Source organism: Polistes dominula, unplaced genomic scaffold (assembly GCF_049000335.1).
Source record: "Polistes dominula isolate Pdom_NZ unplaced genomic scaffold, Pdom_raw_medaka contig_123, whole genome shotgun sequence".
NCBI lineage: Eukaryota > Metazoa > Arthropoda > Insecta > Hymenoptera > Vespidae > Polistes > Polistes dominula.
The window spans coordinates 201,836-223,521 of NW_028300923.1; positions in this window are offsets into that span (position 1 = coordinate 201,836).

Here is a 21,686-nt window from a genome sequence, read left to right on the forward strand (position 1 = left end):
GACGCATTTTTGCCGGCACATGGTTCGAATTATTATCGGGGACAATTAGCAACAGAATTTAAAAAACCAGGAGAACATGTCCTTGACTATTTCAGCCGTGTTCGTGATCTGACTCAGTCAATAATCGACGAAGAATCAAAACGGGTAGGTCGGTTGGAACGATCAATGGAGCATAAAATAGAGGAGGAAGGCCTCGATGCCTTTATCCGCGGGCTCCCATCCGAATATCGTACCGCGTTGCGATTTGAGCGGTATACCGATTTTAGCTCCGCCCTAATTTGTTTACTTCGAATAAATAAGCAAGTTGAGGACGACGCGAGGAGAGCGGCCTCCTCATCTTTTAGGGGTCGCGTTGCTAATGTAAGACCAATTAGGGAAGTAGTTGCTTGCAGACACTGCAATAAGCAGGGTCATTTGGAGCTTAATTGCTGGAATAGAAAAAAATATGTTAGTTCAAACGAGTCCGGTAGAAATTCGCCAAACTCGAAACCGAAATTGGGACAAGGACGGAATCAACGCTGAAATTATTGCAAAAAGATGGGACATTGGAAACATGAATGTCGAAAATTAAAATTCAATAGTGAAAAACGAAAATTGCAAAATCAGGGAAACGATTAAAGGGGTACGGCAGCGGACGCACACCGTCCCCCTTCTCCCAATTCGCGTCCCCAAACTCCGCAATCAAAACCGGGACAATCAAAATTAGACAAATGAAATATGAACCGGTTGATGGCTCTCCTGTGGTCACGTGTACTTCCAGACAGTTGACTGGTACCGTGACACTTATGATCGACACTGGCGCTGACGTAAATTTGATTAAGGTTAATGTATTACGCATAACGACCAAGATAAACACTGACGAAACGATACAGGTAACGGGCATCTCTCCACAGAAACATGATACCCTTGGTACTGTAAAAATTAGCATATTTGGAGAAGATGTTAAATTTCACTTGGTCAGAGAAAATTTTCCTATTCAGTCACATGGTATTTTGGGGAACGAGTTCCTACGGTTGAAATCTGCTACCGTTGATTATACGAACGAATGTCTCAATTTTTGCAATAAAACGATTCCGTTCGTAACCGACAAAGGTATTTGTATTCCGTCGCGAACTTCACAAATTTGTTACTGCTACGTCGCGAACACTGAGGTTAAGGAAGGGTATATCCCTCGTTTGCGATTTCCACCTGGAATCTACGGTGGTGAAGCCTTAGTGAGAAATAGAAACGGAAAAGCATACTTTAAAGTATCAAACACGACTTCAGAGTCCGTCTCATTAGCAATTCCGACGTTAGAATTATTGGATTATAATATTGAAACTCTTTCAAATTCGGTATTCAATACTCTCATCCTATATCCGAAGTTCCTGATTCCGATCCATACAAGTACGTGAATGCAATACATGCAATTTTTGCCTCTACTTCCGCAAACACGGCTCCCAAAACAGATGCTCCAAAATCTGAATTTACCTCAGCATCCTCTCGAGCGGAATCCGTCAAATCCCTCCTCCGTCTCGAACACCTGAATACGGAAGAGGCAGAGTCTGTTTCAAAATTAATTGCTGCAAACGCCGATATCTTCCATTTGCCAGGCGAACCTCTGGGAAGCACCGATATTTTGCAACACAGGATCACTACGAGTGACAATGTCCCGGTGCATACTAAACAGTACAGATTCCCTCCGGTCCACAAGGAAGAAGTTAAGAAACAGACGTCTGAGTTGCTAAAAGACGAAATAATTAGACCATCCCTCTCACCGTACAATTCTCCGATATGGATTGTACCCAAAAAGGCGGATTCCAAGGGAAATCCTAAATGGCGGATGGTGATCGATTATCGAAACTTGAATGAAAAAACAGTAGGAGACGCGTATCCCTTACCCAACATAACCGAAATTTTGGATCAACTCGGCGCGGCAAAATACTTTTCGACATTTGACTTGAAATCCGGATTTCACCAAATTAAAGTGCATCCGGATGACCGCGAAAAGACAGCTTTCTCGACACCGTACGGTCATTTCGAATTCAGCAGAATGCCATTTGGCTTGAAAAACGCTCCAGCAACCTTTCAAAGGATGATGGATCATGTCTTGACCGGTTTACAGGGCGAGGAAATGTTTGTGTATTTAGATGATGTCGTTCTTTACGCAAGGTCACTTAGCGAACATGAGGCAAAGTTTAATAGACTCGCGCAAGGACTTCGTAAAGCAAATTTGAAATTACAACCCGATAAGTGTGAATTTCTAAGACGGGAAGTAATTTATTTAGGACATATCATTGGGGAAAACGGTGTAAAACCAGATCCAAAGAAACTAGAAGCTGTCAGGGAATTTCTGCGTCCGAGTAACGCAAAATCAGTTCGCCAATTTTTAGGACTTGCCGGATATTATAGGAGGTTTATTCCTGCCTTCTCTAAAGTAGCAAAACCATTACCGGATTTACTAAAAAAAGATGCATCATTTTGCTGGGGAGTTACCCAAAAAAGTGCATTTTGTTCGCTACGTGAAGCCTTGTGCAAGGAACCGATCTTACAGTACCCAAATTTTGCCTTGCCCTTTAACGTAACAACAGACGCATCCGGCTATGCAATTGGTGCCGTTTTGAGCCAAGGTCCTGTTGGAAAGGATTTACCGATCTCATACTGCTCGCGAATTTTGAACAAAGCAGAAAAGAATTACTCTACGATTAAAAGAGAACTTTTGGCAATAGTGTACGCAGTAAATTATTTTAGGCCTTATTTGTATGGCAGAGAATTTACTTTGATAACCGATCACAAACCCTTAGTTTGGTTAAAATCGATCAAGGACCCAACTTCGCGACTTACAAAATGGTGTCTTAAATTAGCCGATTATTCTTTTAAAATTGTGTATAAACCCGGCACTGCAAATGCCAATGCTGACGCTTTATCCCGACATCCGATGGAGACGAAAAACATACTGCCTATATATGCAGGTGATTCGGATGACAGTCCGGTGCGATTCAATACCAGACGCACAACGAAAGATGACGAAGACTGGGAACCTGACACTGCATCTGACGAGACAGATGACTCTGACGTGACGTCGACCTCCGCTGTTAGTGATAAGATAAGTGACGTACACTCTGACGTTGAAGGCAACAGCGATTCTGCTGACAGTGACGAACAGACACCGACAAGGCTAGACGCGAACTTAGGAATGCTGACAAATAATATAAAAGAAACAAGAGACTCACTATATTTGAGACGTGACAACCTGGTAGTTTTTACGGATCTTGACGGTACACCGTGCGACGAAGGTGCCCAACTTCTAAACGAAAATAAACAGCTCCCAAAATTAGAACGGCTAGTGTTAGCTCGCGCAAGGGTAACGAACTTTGGGAAATATAAATTAATAATAATACCCATTAAGGAACATGCCGCAACCCTGACGCTAATGCTACTAAATTTGAAATACTAGTCGAAGCAATTGGCGCATTACTTTCCGTTGTACGCGAACTTAGCCTAGAATCAATTAGCATAGCAAAGACGACCTATATCGATGGCATACCGTGGTCACGCGTCCATGGGGTACTATGTAATACTTTCGAGTCCGAAAACTGCCAAATTGTGATTTGCCTTAATAAGGTTTCAATTCCAGCATTAGATCAAAGATTAAACATCCTTATGGAATGCCACTCGTCGGTTATCGGTGGACATAAGGGTGTAACCAAAACATATAATCGTATTAGACAGAAGTATCGTTGGCAAAATATGAAAAAGGATATACAGGAATTTATTAGAAATTGTGAAAGTTGCCAAATAAAAAAAATTAGTTAGAGTTAAGTCCAAGGAGCCAATGATACTAACCGATACTCCGGGAGCGGCATTCGATAAGATTGCCATGGATATCGTTGGACCACTTCCCAAGACAAGAAAGGGAAATAAGTATATCCTTACTATGCAAGACTCATTAACGAAATTTTTCGTTGCGGTGGCCCTTAAAACAGCAACATCAGTCGATATTGCGGAGGCTATGGTCCAAAAATTTTGCAATGTTTTCGGAGCTCCACGCTCCATTTTGACCGATCAGGGAGCAAATTTCACGAGCTCCCTACTAAGGGCGGTAGCGAAGCAATATCATTGCAAACAAATTAGAACAACAGCGTTCCATCCGCAATCAAATAGGTCGCTTGAACGTTCCCATATAGTCTTGACGGAGTATTTAAAACATTTCATTAATAAGAAGAAAGAGTGGGATAAGTGGCTCACTCACGCTATGTTCGCGTACAACACTAGTACTCATGAGGGAACAAGATTCACCCTCACGAGTTAGTATTCGGCAGGCAAGCGAATGTTCCTTCGGGAACAGCGGTTAGTGATACTGGATTGGAAAATACGTATTTGAAATATTATACAGATCTAGTTCATAAGATTAGGACAGCCCAGGAAATAGCAAGACAGAACCTGGTGGGTGCAAAGATAAAATCAAAATTGTATTTTGATCGAAATGCTCGAGGCCAAAATCTTGCAGTCGGACAAAATATTTATCTTTTAAAACAACTGACACCTAAATTTGGAGATCAATACACTTGCCCCCACCAGATTCTAGAAGTGCTGCCTAGAAATAATATTAAAATTAGCTACAAGAATGGGAGCAAAATTGTCCATCGAGACAAGGTAAAGATAGCTAGACAAAAGAATTAGAATGTTCTTCATGAACCGACATAGTTATAATATGTATATCTTTATGTTTTTATTTGTATATCACGTAGTTTTGTAACGAGCTGTACGTTTGCAACAGAGAAGATGCATTCCGAACTTTGCTGCATCATCATTTTTTACGTCAACGTAGCTTCTGCATTGTTGGGATACGATTGCGGCGGAACAGCTGCCAACATAACAACGATATCATTGCTAGAAACGGGGAAGTGCAATCTCCCCACCAAGACGCCCAAGCCCAAGACGACAACCTACGTACAGCTGTTGCAGCTGACTGATTATGAGACGACACCGGTATATCAGTGTCGGATTAAAGTCGACCGTACCATCTACTATTGCGGCATGAACTCACACATATCAGCTGTTCACAACGGACGCCGCATATATTTGATGGATGGTCTGCCGATGTTTGCCGATCTATCGTTAACACCGGTGCACTTTCTGTAAACTCGTTTACTCAGTTGAATGGATTACGCGTGAATACGACCGATTTTTGCAGTGTTACACTGGCAGGCTCTATAACGACCGGCGATGCGTGTCATGGCACGCAGTACTCAGATACCGACGGAACGTGGGACAGTGTAGTAGTGCAAAGTGTAGTGCGAACGAACATCAGAACATATACGGGCACTGTGAAAGTTAGTGACGATGTGATTTCACTGGGAGGGCACGTCCGATGCACTTTTTCACAGGGGTCGTGCCTCACGGATGAAAATGGGAATGCTTTCTGGACAATATTTCCAAAATCAGCGTGCAACTTCGAACGAACACGACCTTGTATGAAGGTCGAGCAACAAAGATAACATCACCTATCACTACCTCACTACTATCAACAATGTATACGGTAACCGAGGGAGATACAACCTTCGCGTTAGTCAGCAAGAAAAGTATAATATCTGTGGGTATAGTTTGATCAGGACAGAACATCCTAAATTATTCATATTGGAAACACAACAAGGACAGACGTTTACGACAAAGGCAAGAATAACACCAGATAATATAGAGATCTTCGGCCCTACATAAATTGGCGAAATTCGTATACGTAGAAAAACATCATTCGAGAGCAACTCGAATCACTAGTACCACAGTATATTGCAAAACAGAAGGTGCAATTTGGAGAAAACAAGTAATTAGGAACGCGCTGGCTTTGGCAACTATTCTCCCCGATGTGTTTGCTTACACAGTAATGAAGAAGCCGGGATACATGGCAGTGATAGGCGGCCGAAGTTGCACACATCATCAAATGCACCCCAGTCCCAGTGAAGGTCAGGCACTCAAATGAGTGCTATCGATTCGGTAACTTATCAGAACACTAGCATGTACCTGAAACCCAAGTCTAGAATTTTGGTCAGTAGGGGCAACCGAGATCTTGCAGTGCACTACTACAAAGGAATATCTGGTCGAAGGAGTTGCAGCTGCGGGGGAAAGCCAATTGCAGGGGGATCCACAAATTTTGAACGGCAAGCACGGAAATGTTGTTAATATACCGATGCAGGATCCTTGGCTCGAGTGAAATCTACCAACTCACGTCCTGAACAATCAGAGCCGAACGCTTAATGTTTTCCCGTGGAACAACTTTCTATATTAAACACGAGCAGCGAGCAGCAGGACAAAAGGTGCCCACAGAAACTTTGAACCATAATGAACTTTGTGGGGGGGCCTGATATAAACAAATTTGCGGAAAGTGTAACGTCACGGTGTGGAGAACGGACTTTTGAAGTTCGGGTCAGTCAGTGCTGCAATATTGGGTATTGTATTTATATTCAAACTAGTTAAGTTAGTGATCGACTCTATTCTGCGTGGCTACGCCTTACACACAGTGTATGGGTGGAGCATACACCTATTAGGTGCTATTTGGGGCTCAATAACTGGATTACTCCTCCACTTGAAGACCAGAAGAGACTTTAAATCTACATCGGAAATGGAAGAGGGAACTGAACTTCGAGAAATCTGCACGGGGCAGCAACAACCAACCTGCAGCGTGGCTGACAGACCTCAAACGTTGAGGGCCACAAGCAGCTCCCAAACTGACTATAAATCCGGTAAGCAAGTGCGGTTCCAAATGGACAATGAACTCTTTCAAAAAATCCGCGGGTGGCGAAGCCCTAGGAATAAATTCCCTAACGCTTCTCTTTAAGGGGGAGGTGTCACGTCCCAGTGACGACTAATTTCGAACTTTGCTGCGCCAATTATGCGAGTGTCCTATTTGTAAGTCGTTAGTCGATTACTATTTAGCTATATTCGTACCTTGTAAAATTGTACTCCTAATTTTGTCTTATAACCACTTTCATGAACGACCATCGATATTGGCATTAGTTGATCACACGTAAATGTGATGGCAAGGATCCATTGTCGTTCATGATCGTGAAAAAGTAAGTAAAGGGTAGACTTTTGCAGTCCTACAGTATCCACTTTCTTGCTGACTATAGTTGAGATCACGCTTCAAAGATAGAACGCGCGTGACTTTTTGTAAAATCTACGGGTAACCGTAACTGATAGCTGTTAGACGAAAAACGATATTTTTCTAAATTAACAGAATCCACAGTCGATAGAAACTGATATTTTTCCATTTCGAGGAATCGTAGTCAGCAGCATGTAATATCCCAAAATTTGCAGTTTACCGAATGAAAGTGGGTAGTGAGGGAGGTATTTTGCGCAAGTGGGAGGTGTTCCACCCTTTCAGATTGGGCCCGACGGGAAAAACTGTGTTCTTCCCTGCCGGCAGTCTACCATATTCCGCAGTAGAGTTCGCATTAAAATTAGCCTTTACTTTGTTAGCGATTTACAGCATCAATCGTTTACTTACTCTTCGCGACTAAACTTAACTTCTAACTTAGCCATATTAGTACTTTATTTTGCTTTACTGTTAATAAAGATCTTGTGAAATTTTAACTTTATTTAGTAATATACTGTTATTTTCGTAAAATTGGAAGTGTTTGTGCAAAGTTGAATTAATTTCCTCATCATACACCAATCCTGTTGCCTAACTACACGGCGCTAGCACTACGGAACCCGAGCAGCTTCAGGGGTCTGACGATCAAACTACCAAGGAAGGGCCATCTTCCAGGAAATCTTAAACATCTTAAAGCAATAGTAACATCGGGTAAAACACTATCATTTACTCGTTTGGTGGGTTACTCTCTCTCTTAGCCCAGATCCCGGGTAAAGTCTGGCTTTACAGATTGACCCAAAACAGGGCACATCTTCCTTTGACCGAGTAAACGCTGGTGGCGTGACCGAGTCAAAGGAAATTATCTTTGAAATTGTTCTTGTTCGTTGACATCCCCTTCTGGGACGTCACATTTAAAATATCTCAAAAACTCAGCAAGATAGAGCGATTTTACAAATATTGTGTTTTGTAGACAATTTTATTTCCTACAAAAGTAGGTTGTATATAAAGATATTCTATCTCCCTAACTTTTTTAAACATATTAAAAAAATAAAAAACAAAGTCTAACCATTTTTTACATATTGTAAAATATCTCAAAAACTCAGCAAGATAGAGCGATTTTACAAATATTGTGTTTTGTAGACAATTTTAATTCCTTTAAAAAAGGTTATTTACAAAGATATTGTATTTCTATTACTTTTCGAGATGTATTTAAAAATAAAAACTATATTCTCACCTTTTTTTACATTTTTTTAAATATCTCAAAGAGAAAGGAAGGTAAAGCGATTTTACAAATATTGTGTTTTGTAGAAATTTTATTTTCTATAAGAAAGGTGATATATCAAAGATATTGTATTTCTATTACTTTTCGAAATATATTAAAAAAATTTAATAACTAATTCCAACCTTTTTTTACATATTGTAAAATATTTCAAAAAATAAGCAAGATTGAACGATTTTACAAATATTGTGTTTTGATAACAATTTTATTTCCTTAAAAAAAGGTTATCTACAAAGATATTGTATTTCTGTTACTTTTCGAGATATATTTAAAAAATAAAATACAAATTACCACCTTTTTTTACATTTTTTTAAATATCTCAAAAACTAAGCAAGATAGAGCGATTTTACAAATATTAAGTTTTGTAGACAATTTTTTTCCTACAAAAAAGGTAAAATACAAAGATATTGTATCTCCCTTACTTTTCGGGATACTTTCAAAAAAATAAAAACCAAATTCTCACCTTTTTTTACATATTGTAAAATATCTCAAAAACTAAGCAAGATAGAGCGATTTTACAAATATTGTGTTTTGATGACAATTTTATTTCCTTGAAAAAAAAGGTTATCTACAAAGATATTGTATTTCTATTACTTTTCGAGATATATTTAAAAAATAAAAAACTAATTCCTACATTTTTTACATTTTTATTAATATCTTAAAAACTAAGCAAGACACAGCGATTTTACAAATAATAAGTTTTGTAGAGAATTTTATTTCCTACAAAAATGGTTATATACAAATATCTTGTATTTTCCTTACTTTTCGAGATATATTAAAAAAATAAATACCATTGTGACGTCCCAGAAGGGGATGTCAACGAACAAGAACAATTTTAAAGATAATTTCTTTTGACTCGGTCACTCCACCAGCGTTTACTCGGTCAAAGGAAGATGTGCCCTGTTTTGGGTCAATCTGTAAAGCCAGACTTTACCCGGGAACTAGGCTAAGAGAGAGAGTAACCCACCAAACGAGTAAATGATAGTGTTTTACCCGATGTTACTATTGCTTTAAGATGTTTAAGATTTCCTGGAAGATGGCCCTTCCTTGGTAGTTTGATCGTCAGACCCCTGAAGCTGCTCGGGTTCCGTAGTGCTAGCGCCGTGTAGTTAGGCAACAGGATTGGTGTATGATGAGGAAATTAATTCAACTTTGCACAAACACTTCCGATTTTACGAAAATAACAGTATATTACTAAATAAAGTTAAAATTTCACAAGATCTTTATTAACAGTAAAGCAAAATAAAGTACTAATATGGCTAAGTTAGAAGTTAAGTTTAGTCGCGAAGAGTAAGTAAACGTAAGTAAAAAGTATGCTGTAAATCGCTAACAAAGTAAAGGCTAATTTTAATGCGAACTCTACTGCGGAATATGGTAGACTGCCGGCAGGGAAGAACACAGTCTTTTCCCGTCGGGCCCAATCTGAAAGGGTGGGAACACCTCCCACTTGCGCAAAATACCTCCCTCACTACCCACTTTCATTCGGTAAACTGCAAATTTTGGGATATTACATGCTGCTGACTACGATTCCTCGAAATGGAAAAATATCAGTTTCTATCGACTGTGGATTCTGTTAATTTAGAAAAATATCGTTTTTCGTCTAAACAGATATCAGTTACGGTTACCCGTAGATTTTACAAAAAGTCACGCGCGTTCTATCTTTGAAGCGTGATCTCAACTATAGTCAGCAAGAAAGTGGATACTGTAGGACTGCAAAAGTCTACCCTTTACTTACTTTTTCACGATCATGAACGACAATGGATCCTTGCCATCACATTTACGTGTGATCAACTAATGCCAATATCGATGGTCGTTCATGAAAGTGGTTATAAGACAAAATTAGGAGTACAATTTTACAAGGTACGAATATATCTAAATAGTAATCGACTAACGACTTACAAATAGGACACTCGCATAATTGGCGCAGCAAAGTTCGAAATTAGTCGTCACTGGGACGTGACACCTCCCCCTTAAAGAGAAGCGTTAGGGAATTTATTCCCTAGGGCTTCGCCACCCGCGGATTTTCTGAAAGAGTTCATTGTCCATTTGGAACCGCACTTGCTTACCGGATGTATAGTCAGTTTGGGAGCTGCTTGTGGCCCTCAACGTTTGAGGTCTGTCAGCCACGCTGCAGGTTGGTTGTTGCTGCCCCGTGCAGATTTCTCGAAGTTCAGTTCCCTCTTCCATTTCCGATGTAGATTTAAAGTCTCTTCTGGTCTTCAAGTGGAGGAGTAATCCAGTTATTGAGCCCCAAATAGCACCTAATAGGTGTATGCTCCACCCATACACTGTGTGTAAGGCGTAGCCACGCAGAATAGAGTCGATCACTAACTTAACTAGTTTGAATATAAATACAATACCCAATATTGCAGCACTGACTGACCCGAACTTCAAAAGTCCGTTCCACACTCGTGACGTTACACTTTCCGACAAATTTGTTTATATCATGCTCACTCACAAAGTTCATTAGGTTCACAGTTTCTGGCGCTGCTTTTTTTCTAGCTGCTCCCCTGGCAATCGTGTTTTTCGGCAGATTTTCCACGGGAAACATTACGGTAAGTTGGTCCAAATCGGCCTGCGAATAGATTTCGGCTCGTAGCCAATGATCCTGCAAGGGTATATTTCCTGCAATCATTTCCGTGCTTGGTTGCAAAATGCTTGACTGGGTTCCCCGTACGTAAGTTGGGGTGTTGAAGGTAGTAGGCTGGTACAACCCCTTCGACCAGATATTCCTTTGGTAGTTGCACTGCAAGACTCCTCGGTCATCCCCTGCTGAACTAAATTCTAGACTTGGGTTTCAGGATACATGCTAGTGTTCTGATATAGTTACCGGGAGTCGCGATAGCACTCATTTGAGTGCCTGACCTTCACTGGGACTGGGGTGTCATTTGATTGGAACTTCGCCGCCTATCACTGCCATGTATCCCGGCTTCTTCATTACTGTGTAAGCAACATTACACATCGGGGAGAATAGTTGCCAAAGCCAGCGCGTTCCTAATTACTTGTTTCTCCAAATTGCACCTTTGTTGCAATATACTGTGGTATAGTGATTCGAGTTGCTCTCGATGATGTTTTTCTACGTATACGAATTTCGAATTTATGTAGGCGAATAGATCCATATTATCTGGTGTTATTCTTGCCTTTGTCGTAAACGTCTGTCCTTGTTGTGTTTCCAATATGAATAATTTAGGAATTCTGTCCTGATCAAACTATACCCACAGATATTATACTTTTCCTTGCTGACTAACGCGAAGGTTGTATCTCTCTCGGTTACCGTATACATTGTTGATAGTAGTGAGGTAGTGATAGGTGATGTTATCTTTGTTGCTCGACCTTCATACAAGGCCGTGTACTGTTCGAAGTTGCACGCTGATTTCGGAAATATTGTCCAGAAAGCATTCCCATTTTCATCCGTGAGGCACGACCCCTGTGAAAAAGTGCATCGGACGTGCCCTCCCAGTGAAATCACATCGTCACTAACTTTCACAGTGCCCGTATATGTTCTGATGTTCGTTCGCACTACACTTTGCGCTACTACACTGTCCCACGTTCCGTCAGTATCTGAGTACTGCGTGCTATGACACGCACCGCCGGTCGTTATAGAGCCTGCCAGTGTAAAACTCCGAAAATCGGTCGTATTCACGCGTAATCCATTCAACTGAGTAAACGAGTTCAAGGAAAGTGCACCGGTGTTAACGATAGATCGGCAAACATCGGCAGACACATCCATCAAATATATGCGGCGTCCGTTGTGAACAGCTGATATGTGTGAGTTCATGCCGCATGTTTGATGGTACGGTCGACTTCAATCCGACACTGATATACCGGTGTCGTCTCATAATCAGTCAGCTGCAACAGCTGTCGTAGGTTGTCGTCTTAGTCGTTGGGCGTCTTGGTGGGGAGATTGCAACGTGTCTCATTGATATCGTTGTTATGTTGGCGGCTGTTCCGCCGCAATCGTATCCCAACAATGCAGAAGCTACGTTGACGTAAAAAATGATGATGCAGCAAAGTTCGGAATGCATCTTCTCTGTTGCAAACGTACAGCTCGTTACAAAACTACGTGATATACAAATAAAAACATAAAGATATACATATTATAACTATGTCGGTTCATGAAGAACATTCTAATTCTTTTGTCTAGCTATCTTTACCTTGTCTCGTGACCCTTTTGCTCCCATTCTTGTAGCTAATTTTAATATTATTTCTAGGCAGCACTTCTAGAATCTGGTGGGGGCAAGTGTATTGATCTCCAAATTTAGGTGTCAGTTGTTTTAAAAGATAAATATTTTGTCCGACTGCAAGATTTTGGCCTCGAGCATTTCGATCAAAATACAATTTTGATTTTATCTTTGCACCCACCAGGTTCTGTCTTGCTATTTCCTGGGCTGTCCTAATCTTATGAACTAGATCTGTATAATATTTCAAATACGTATTTTCCAATCCAGTATCACTAACCGCTGTTCCCGAAGGAACATTCGCTTGCCTGCCGAATACTAACTCGTGAGGGGTGAATCTTGTTCCCTCATGAGTACTAGTGTTGTACGCGAACATAGCGTGAGTGAGCCACTTATCCCACTCTTTCTTCTTATTAATGAAATGTTTTAAATACTCCGTCAAGACTATATGGGAACGTTCAAGCGACCCATTTGATTGCGGATGGAACGCTGTTGTTCTAATTTGTTTGCAATGATATTGCTTCGCTACCGCCCTTAGTAGGGAGCTCGTGAAATTTGCTCCCTGATCGGTCAAAATGGAGCGTGGAGCTCCGAAAACATTGCAAAATTTTTTGGACCATAGCCTCCGCAATATCGACTGATGTTGCTGTTTTAAGGGCCACCGCAACGAAAAATTTCGTTAATGAGTCTTGCATAGTAAGGATATACTTATTTCCCTTTCTTGTCTTGGGAAGTGGTCCAACGATATCCATGGCAATCTTATCGAATGCCGCTCCCGGAGTATCGGTTAGTATCATTGGCTCCTTGGACTTAACTCTAACTAATTTTTTTATTTGGCAACTTTCACAATTTCTAATAAATTCCTGTATATCCTTTTTCATATTTTGCCAATGATACTTCTGTCTAATACGATTATATGTTTTGGTTACACCCTTATGTCCACCGATAACCGACGAGTGGCATTCCATAAGGATGTTCAATCTTTGATCTAATTCTGGAATTGAAACCTTATTAAGGCAAATCACAATTTGGCAGTTTTCGGACTCGAAAGTATTACATAGTACCCCATGGACGCGTGACCACGGTATGCCATCGATATAGGTCGTCTTTGCTATGCTAATTGATTCTAGGCTAAGTTCGCGTACAACGGAAAGTAATGCGCCAATTGCTTCGACTAGTATTTCAAATTTAGTAGCATTAGCGGCATGTTCCTTAATGGGTATTATTATTAATTTATATTTCCCAAAGTTCGTTACCCTTGCGCGAGCTAACACTAGCCGTTCTAATTTTGGGAGCTGTTTATTTTCGTTTAGAAGTTGGGCACCTTCGTCGCACGGTGTACCGTCAAGATCTGTAAAAACTACCAGGTTGTCACGTCTCAAATATAGTGAGTCTCTTGTTTCTTTTATATTATTTGTCAGCATTCCTAAGTTCGCGTCTAGCCTTGTCGGTGTCTGTTCGTCACTGTCAGCAGAATCGCTGTTGCCTTCAACGTCAGAGTGTACGTCACTTATCTTATCACTAACAGCGGAGGTCGACGTCACGTCAGAGTCATCTGTCTCGTCAGATGCAGTGTCAGGTTCCCAGTCTTCGTCATCTTTCGTTGTGCGTCTGGTATTGAATCGCACCGGACTGTCATCCGAATCACCTGCATATATAGGCAGTACGTTTTTCGTCTCCATCGGATTTCGGGATAAAGCGTCAGCATTGGCATTTGCAGTGCCGGGTTTATACACAATTTTAAAAGAAGAATCGGCTAATTTAAGACACCATTTTGTAAGTCGCGAAGTTGGGTCCTTGATCGATTTTAACCAAACTAAGGGTTTGTGATCGGTTATCAAAGTAAATTCTCTGCCATACAAATAAGGCCTAAAATAATTTACTGCGTACACTATTGCCAAAAGTTCTCTTTCAATCGTAGAGTAATTCTTTTCTGCTTTGTTCAAAATTCGCGAGCAGTATGAGATCGGTAAATCCTTTCCAACAGGACCTTGGCTCAAAACGGCACCAATTGCATAGCCGGATGCGTCTGTTGTTACGTTAAAGGGCAAGGCAAAATTTGGGTACTGTAAGATCGGTTCCTTGCACAAGGCTTCACGTAGCGAACAAAATGCACTTTCTTGGGTAACTCCCCAGCAAAATGATGCATCTTTTTTTAGTAAATCCGTTAATGGTTTTGCTACTTTAGAGAAGGCAGGAATAAACCTCCTATAATATCCGGCAAGTCCTAAAAATTGGCGAACTGATTTTGCGTTACTCGGACGCGGAAATTCCCTGACAGCTTCTAGTTTCTTTGGATCTGGTTTTACACCGTTTTCCCCAATGATATGTCCTAAATAAATTACTTCCCGTCTTAGAAATTCACACTTATCGGGTTGTAATTTCAAATTTGCTTTACGAAGTCTTTGCGCGAGTCTATTAAACTTTGCCTCATGTTCGCTAAGTGACCTTGCGTAAAGAACGACATCATCTAAATACACAAACATTTCCTCGCCCTGTAAACCGGTCAAGACATGATCCATCATCCTTTGAAAGGTTGCTGGAGCGTTTTTCAAGCCAAATGGCATTCTGCTGAATTCGAAATGACCGTACGGTGTCGAGAAAGCTGTCTTTTCGCGGTCATCCGGATGCACTTTAATTTGGTGAAATCCGGATTTTAAGTCAAATGTCGAAAAGTATTTTGCCGCGCCGAGTTGATCCAAAATTTCGGTTATGTTGGGTAAGGGATACGCGTCTCCTACTGTTTTTTCATTCAAGTTTCGATAATCGATCACCATCCGCCATTTAGGATTTCCCTTGGAATCCGCCTTTTTGGGTACAATCCATATCAGAGAATTGTACGGTGAGAGGGATGGTCTAATTATTTCGTCTTTTAGCAACTCAGACGTCTGTTTCTTAACTTCTTCCTTGTGTACCGGAGGGAATCTGTACTGTTTAGTATGCACCGGGACATTGTCACTCGTAGTGATCCTGTGTTGCAAAATATCGGTACTTCCCAGAGGTTCGCCTGGCAAATGGAAGATATCGGCGTTTGCAGCAATTAATTTTGAAACAGACTCTGCCTCTTCCGTATTCAGGTGTTCGAGACGGAGGAGGGATTTAACGGATTCCGCTCGAGAGGATGCTGGGGTAAATTCAGATTTTGGAGCATCTGTTTTGGGAGCCGTGTTTGCGGAAGTAGAGGCAAAAATTGCATGTATTGCATTCACGTATTTGTATGGATCGGAATCAGGAACTTCGGATATAGGATCAGAGGTATTGGATACCGAATTTGAAAGAGTTTCAATATTATAATCCAATAATTCTAACGTCGGAATTGCTAATGAGACGGACTCTGAAGTCGTGTTTGATACTTTAAAGTATGCTTTTCCGTTTCTATTTCTCACTAAGGCTTCACCACCGTAGATTCCAGGTGGAAATCGCAAACGAGGGATATACCCTTCCTTAACCTCAGTGTTCGCGACGTAGCAGTAACAAATTTGTGAAGTTCGCGACGGAATACAAATACCTTTGTCGGTTACGAACGGAATCGTTTTATTGCAAAAATTGAGACATTCGTTCGTATAATCAACGGTAGCAGATTTCAACCGTAGGAACTCGTTCCCCAAAATACCATGTGACTGAATAGGAAAATTTTCTCTGACCAAGTGAAATTTAACATCTTCTCCAAATATGCTAATTTTTACAGTACCAAGGGTATCATGTTTCTGTGGAGAGATGCCCGTTACCTGTATCGTTTCGTCAGTGTTTATCTTGGTCGTTATGCGTAATACATTAACCTTAATCAAATTTACGTCAGCGCCAGTGTCGATCATAAGTGTCACGGTACCAGTCAACTGTCTGGAAGTACACGTGACCACAGGAGAGCCATCAACCGGTTCATATTTCATTTGTCTAATTTTGATTGTCCCGGTTTTGATTGCGGAGTTTGGGGACGCGAATTGGGAGAAGGGGGACGGTGTGCGTCCGCTGCCGTACCCCTTTCCTCGTTTCCCTGATTTTGCAATTTTCGTTTTTCACTATTGAATTTTAATTTTCGACATTCATGTTTCCAATGTCCCATCTTTTTGCAATAATTACAGCGTTGATTCCGTCGTTGTCCCAATTTCGGTTTCGAGTTTGGCGAATTTCTACCGGACTCGTTTGAACTAACATATTTTTTCCTATTCCAGCAATTAAGCTCCAAATGACCCTGCTTATTGCAGTGTCTGCAAACAACTACTTCCCTAATTGGTCTTACATTAGCAACGCGACCCCTAAAAGATGAGGAGGCCGCTCTCCTCGCGTCGTCCTCAACTTGCTTATTTATTCGAAGTAAACAAATTAGGGCGGAGCTAAAATCGGTATACCGCTCAAATCGCAACGCGGTACGATATTCGGATGGGAGCCCGCGGATAAAGGCATCGAGGCCTTCCTCCTCTATTTTATGCTCCATTGATCGTTCCAACCGACCTACCCGTTTTGATTCTTCGTCGATTATTGACTGAGTCAGATCACGAACACGGCTGAAATAGTCAAGGACATGTTCTCCTGGTTTTTTAAATTCTGTTGCTAATTGTCCCCGATAATAATTCGAACCATGTGCCGGCAAAAATGCGTCCTTTAGGCGCTCTATGAGCTGTTCTACCTTAGTTATTTTCAAATTTTCAACGACAACGTATGCGTGTCCGCTTAATTTTGATATTAGCAGTCTAGTGAGGGAAACTTCCATTTCGTGAGTATATTCCTCGGGCAACGATTCAAGGGCCCTTTTACACGCCCTTGCAAACTGAGAAACAGAAATATTGTGCCCGTCAAATTTTGGTACTGCTTCTGCCACTTCGCGAAGTTTCACTGAAGTATGCACGGTACGCGGAGCTGGACTGGGCGGACGAGTTGCAGCTACTGTCTCTCTCAAAAATTCTAACTCTTTTCTTAAGCGTTCATTTTCTGCTTTCAGTTCGCTGTCATTTCCTATTACAGTGAGAGAGTTCCGGCGCGTAGGGGCTGGTCGCGGAGAGCTAGGTCGCGATATCTCGGGTGTTTTAGGACCTGCAACTAATGAATCTACCGGAGTTCGCACGCGTTCAAAACCCCGAAAACCCCCGAAATCTTCGCCAACTGATCTGCGAATAGCAATCTCCCTAAGTTCCAATCTACGTTCCTTACGCGTCAATTCTTTTTTTAGAAGTTCTAATTCGCTCTCCCTTTTGTCTAATTCACTCTGTCTTTTGAGTGAGTCCATCTGCATTTTGGTAAGCTGCTCCTGAACCAAAAGGATTTCCTCCATTTTCTTTCTTAAGGACACCTCTTTTTCTGTTTCTTCCCCATATTCAACCGACCCGGCGTCAGACAAGGGAGTTTCAGGCCTAGCACCTAAGCGGTCTGTTGCCATTTTGGATAATTTTATAACAAGATCTTTTAATTGCGAATAAACGAATATTACGATCTCGCACCAAGGACTCCAAGCCAAACAAGGTTACTATCTCTCTCCTTTTCAATCCCACCGCTGCCACCAAATTTTTCTTCCTGTGACGTCCCAGAAGGGGATGTCAACGAACAAGAACAATTTCAAAGATAATTTCTTTTGACTCGGTCACGCCACCAGCGTTTACTCGGTCAAAGGAAGATGTGCCCTGTTTTGGGTCAATCTGTAAAGCCAGACTTTACCCGGGATCTGGGCTAAGAGAGAGAGTAACCCACCAAACGAGTAAATGATAGTGTTTTACCCGATGTTACTATTGCTTTAAGATGTTTAAGATTTCCTGGAAGATGGCCCTTCCTTGGTCGTTTGATCGTCAGACCCCTGAAGCTGCTCGGGTTCCGTAGTGCTAGCGCCGTGTAGTTAGGCAACAGGATTGGTGTATGATGAGGAAATTAATTCAACTTTGCACAAACACTTCCAATTTTACGAAAATAACAGTATATTACTAAATAAAGTTAAAATTTCACAAGATCTTTATTAACAGTAAAGCAAAATAAAGTACTAATATGGCTAAGTTAGAAGTTAAGTTTAGTCGCGAAGAGTAAGTAAACGATAGATGCTGTAAATCGCTAACAAAGTAAAGGCTAATTTTAATGCGAACTCTACTGCGGAATATGGTAGACTGCCGGCAGGGAAGAACACAGTTTTTCCCGTCGGGCCCAATCTGAAAGGGTGGGAACACCTCCCACTTGCGCAAAATACCTCCCTCACTACCCACTTTCATTCGGTAAACTGCAAATTTTGGGATATTACATGCTGCTGACTACGATTCCTCGAAATGGAAAAATATCAGTTTCTATCGACTGTGGATTCTGTTAATTTAGAAAAATATCGTTTTTCGTCTAAACAGATATCAGTTACGGTTACCCGTAGATTTTACAAAAAGTCACGCGCGTTCTATCTTTGAAGCGTGATCTCAACTATAGTCAGCAAGAAAGTGGATACTGTAGGACTGCAAAAGTCTACCCTTTACTTACTTTTTCACGATCATGAACGACAATGGATCCTTGCCATCACATTTACGTGTGATCAACTAATGCCAATATCGATGGTCGTTCATGAAAGTAGTTATAAGACAAAATTAGGAGTACAATTTTACAAGGTACGAATATAGCTAAATAGTAATCGACTAACGACTTACAAATAGGACACTCGCATAATTGGCGCAGCAAAGTTCGAAATTAGTCGTCACTGGGACGTGACACCATATTCTCACTTTTTTTTACATTTTTTTAAATATCTCAAGGAGAAAGGAAGGTAAAGCGATTTTACAAATATTGTGTTTTGTAGACAATTTAATTTCCTACAAAAACGGTTATATAAAGACATTGTATCTCCCTTACTTTTCAGGATACTTTCAAAAAAATAAAAAACAAATTCCCACCTTTTTTTACATTTTTTAAAATTTCTCAAAAACTAAGCAAGATAGAGCGATTTTACAAATATTATGTTTTGTAGACAATTTTATTTCCTACAAAAAAGGTTATATACAAAAATATTTTATTTCTATTACTTTTCGAGATATATTAAAAAAAAAAAACTAATTCACACCTTTTTTTACATTTTTTAAAATATCTTAAAAAATTAAGCAATATAGAGCGATTTTACAAATATTATGTTTTGTAGACAATTTTATTTCTTTTGAAAAAGGATATTTACAATGGTATTGTATTTCTATTACTTTTCGAGATATATTAAAAAAAAAAAAAAACTAATTCCCACCTTTTTTTACATTTTTTAAAATATCTCAAAAACTAAGCAAGATAGAGCGATTTTACAAATATTGTGTTTTGTAGACAATTTTATTTTCTCCAAAAACGTTATAAACAAAGATCTTTTATTTTCCTTACTTTTCGAGATATATTAAAAAAATAAATACTGTCACGTCCGGTGACGTCTAAATTCGAATTTCGTGCACAACACCCAAAAGTTTTAAATTTGGTAAACTCTGTCGTATTTGAATATTATTAGTCTGTTTGATTTTTGTGTAAAAGTAATTTGTTAAACTTTAGTTCGTGTAATTTTGCGTGAAAATAGTTCTATGAGTACTATGTAAACCCTGCGAGATAAATTTTTCTTTTTTCTATATATACATATATCTCCTACTGTTGTTTTAGTATATAAATTCGATACTTTGTATGTACATTAGTTATTAGATCAATCATAATAGATAATTTTCGTTCGCGCTAATGTACCTTGTTTTCACGCTATATACCTAAATATTTGGTAATTACACTTTCTTTTTCTTATTGTTACTATTCTCTGTAAAGATAATTCTGTATTTCTTATGAACGACCATCGATAAATTGTATTTTGTAGAATGGATAAAATAGAGTATTGAGAATCCATTGTCGTTCATAGAGGAATCTGCATTACCGACAGTGTCGGTCGGTAACTAGTTTAGTCGATAAGTAAATGTCGGTAATACCGACATTGCGTTCTTCCAGTACTGACTTATCGGTCGACGTTATATTGGAATGATTGCTTTTAAATTATTATTTCAACGTGCATAAAATATTCATACTTTATTATATTATAGTCGTTACTCATATTCTGTCTGCACGTGCATTTTTGCTGACGGCGCAGTGACGAGAGCTCGCGCTTGATAACATTCCAATGTAACTGACACTTATCTTTCTTCGGAGAATTCGCGCTTGATAAAATTCCAATGTAAGATTCAATGTAACCTATTTCTCTTCGAAGAATTCGCGCTTGATAGTAACTAATATTTTTGTCAGCGAATTCTTCTCCTTGACTTGGGTCTCACGGTGTTGAAGTCAGTAGTGGAGGAAGTATTTTTGCGTAAGTGGGAGGTACTCCCACTCTTCCGAGACGGACGCTTCTTGCGATGCTGCGTTCATCCATGAAGTCAGTCCACCTTATATCGTTATTAAGTACGTGTCAAAATTTGTCTAAGAATTGTCTAGTTTTGTTCTGGTACTCCAAGTGTACTTATAAAGTCCACCTTAAATTATCATCGAGTACGTGTCTAAACTTAGTCCACCATATACAGTAATCGAGTACGTGTCTAAGATTTTTCTAATAGTTGTCTAGTTTTGTAATAATTTTCTAAGTCCATTTATAAGTCCATCTCATATAATCATTTGGTACTTGTCAAAAATTTGTCTTAAGTTTTGTTCTAGTACTCCAAGTGTACTTATAAAGTCTACCTTATATAATTATTGAGTACGTTTCTTAAATTTGTCTAATGTTCGTTTAGTTTTGATTTTAAGTATTATTATATTAACCTACTACTGCGTGTGTCTAAATCTTGTGTTCGTGAGTTGAACGGATATTGCCTGTGTGATCTGATTCGATTGTCGACGATTTATGAATATTAATTTGGTATTATAACTTAGGTTGATTTACAATCAGTTTATTTAAATTTTCTTACTAAGTTCTCTCTCTCTTGTTTAATGGAACTTAGTCATTGACTTTGAACATTTTATTCTTAGTTATTATTGCTATCATAGATCTTTGCAAGCCTAAGTTCTTTATCTATTGCTAAATTAATATTCCGTTAACATTGTTCATTGATAATCGTGTGTGTGCAACAGGGTGTTTATTGTGTAAAAATTTAAATCTAAATTTAAATTTTAAAATATACTATATTGTTATTCTACATTGTGATTGTGATTTAACAACTGCACCCTTCCTTCAAACGCCAATTTCAGTCAATATATTTGGATTGCATCT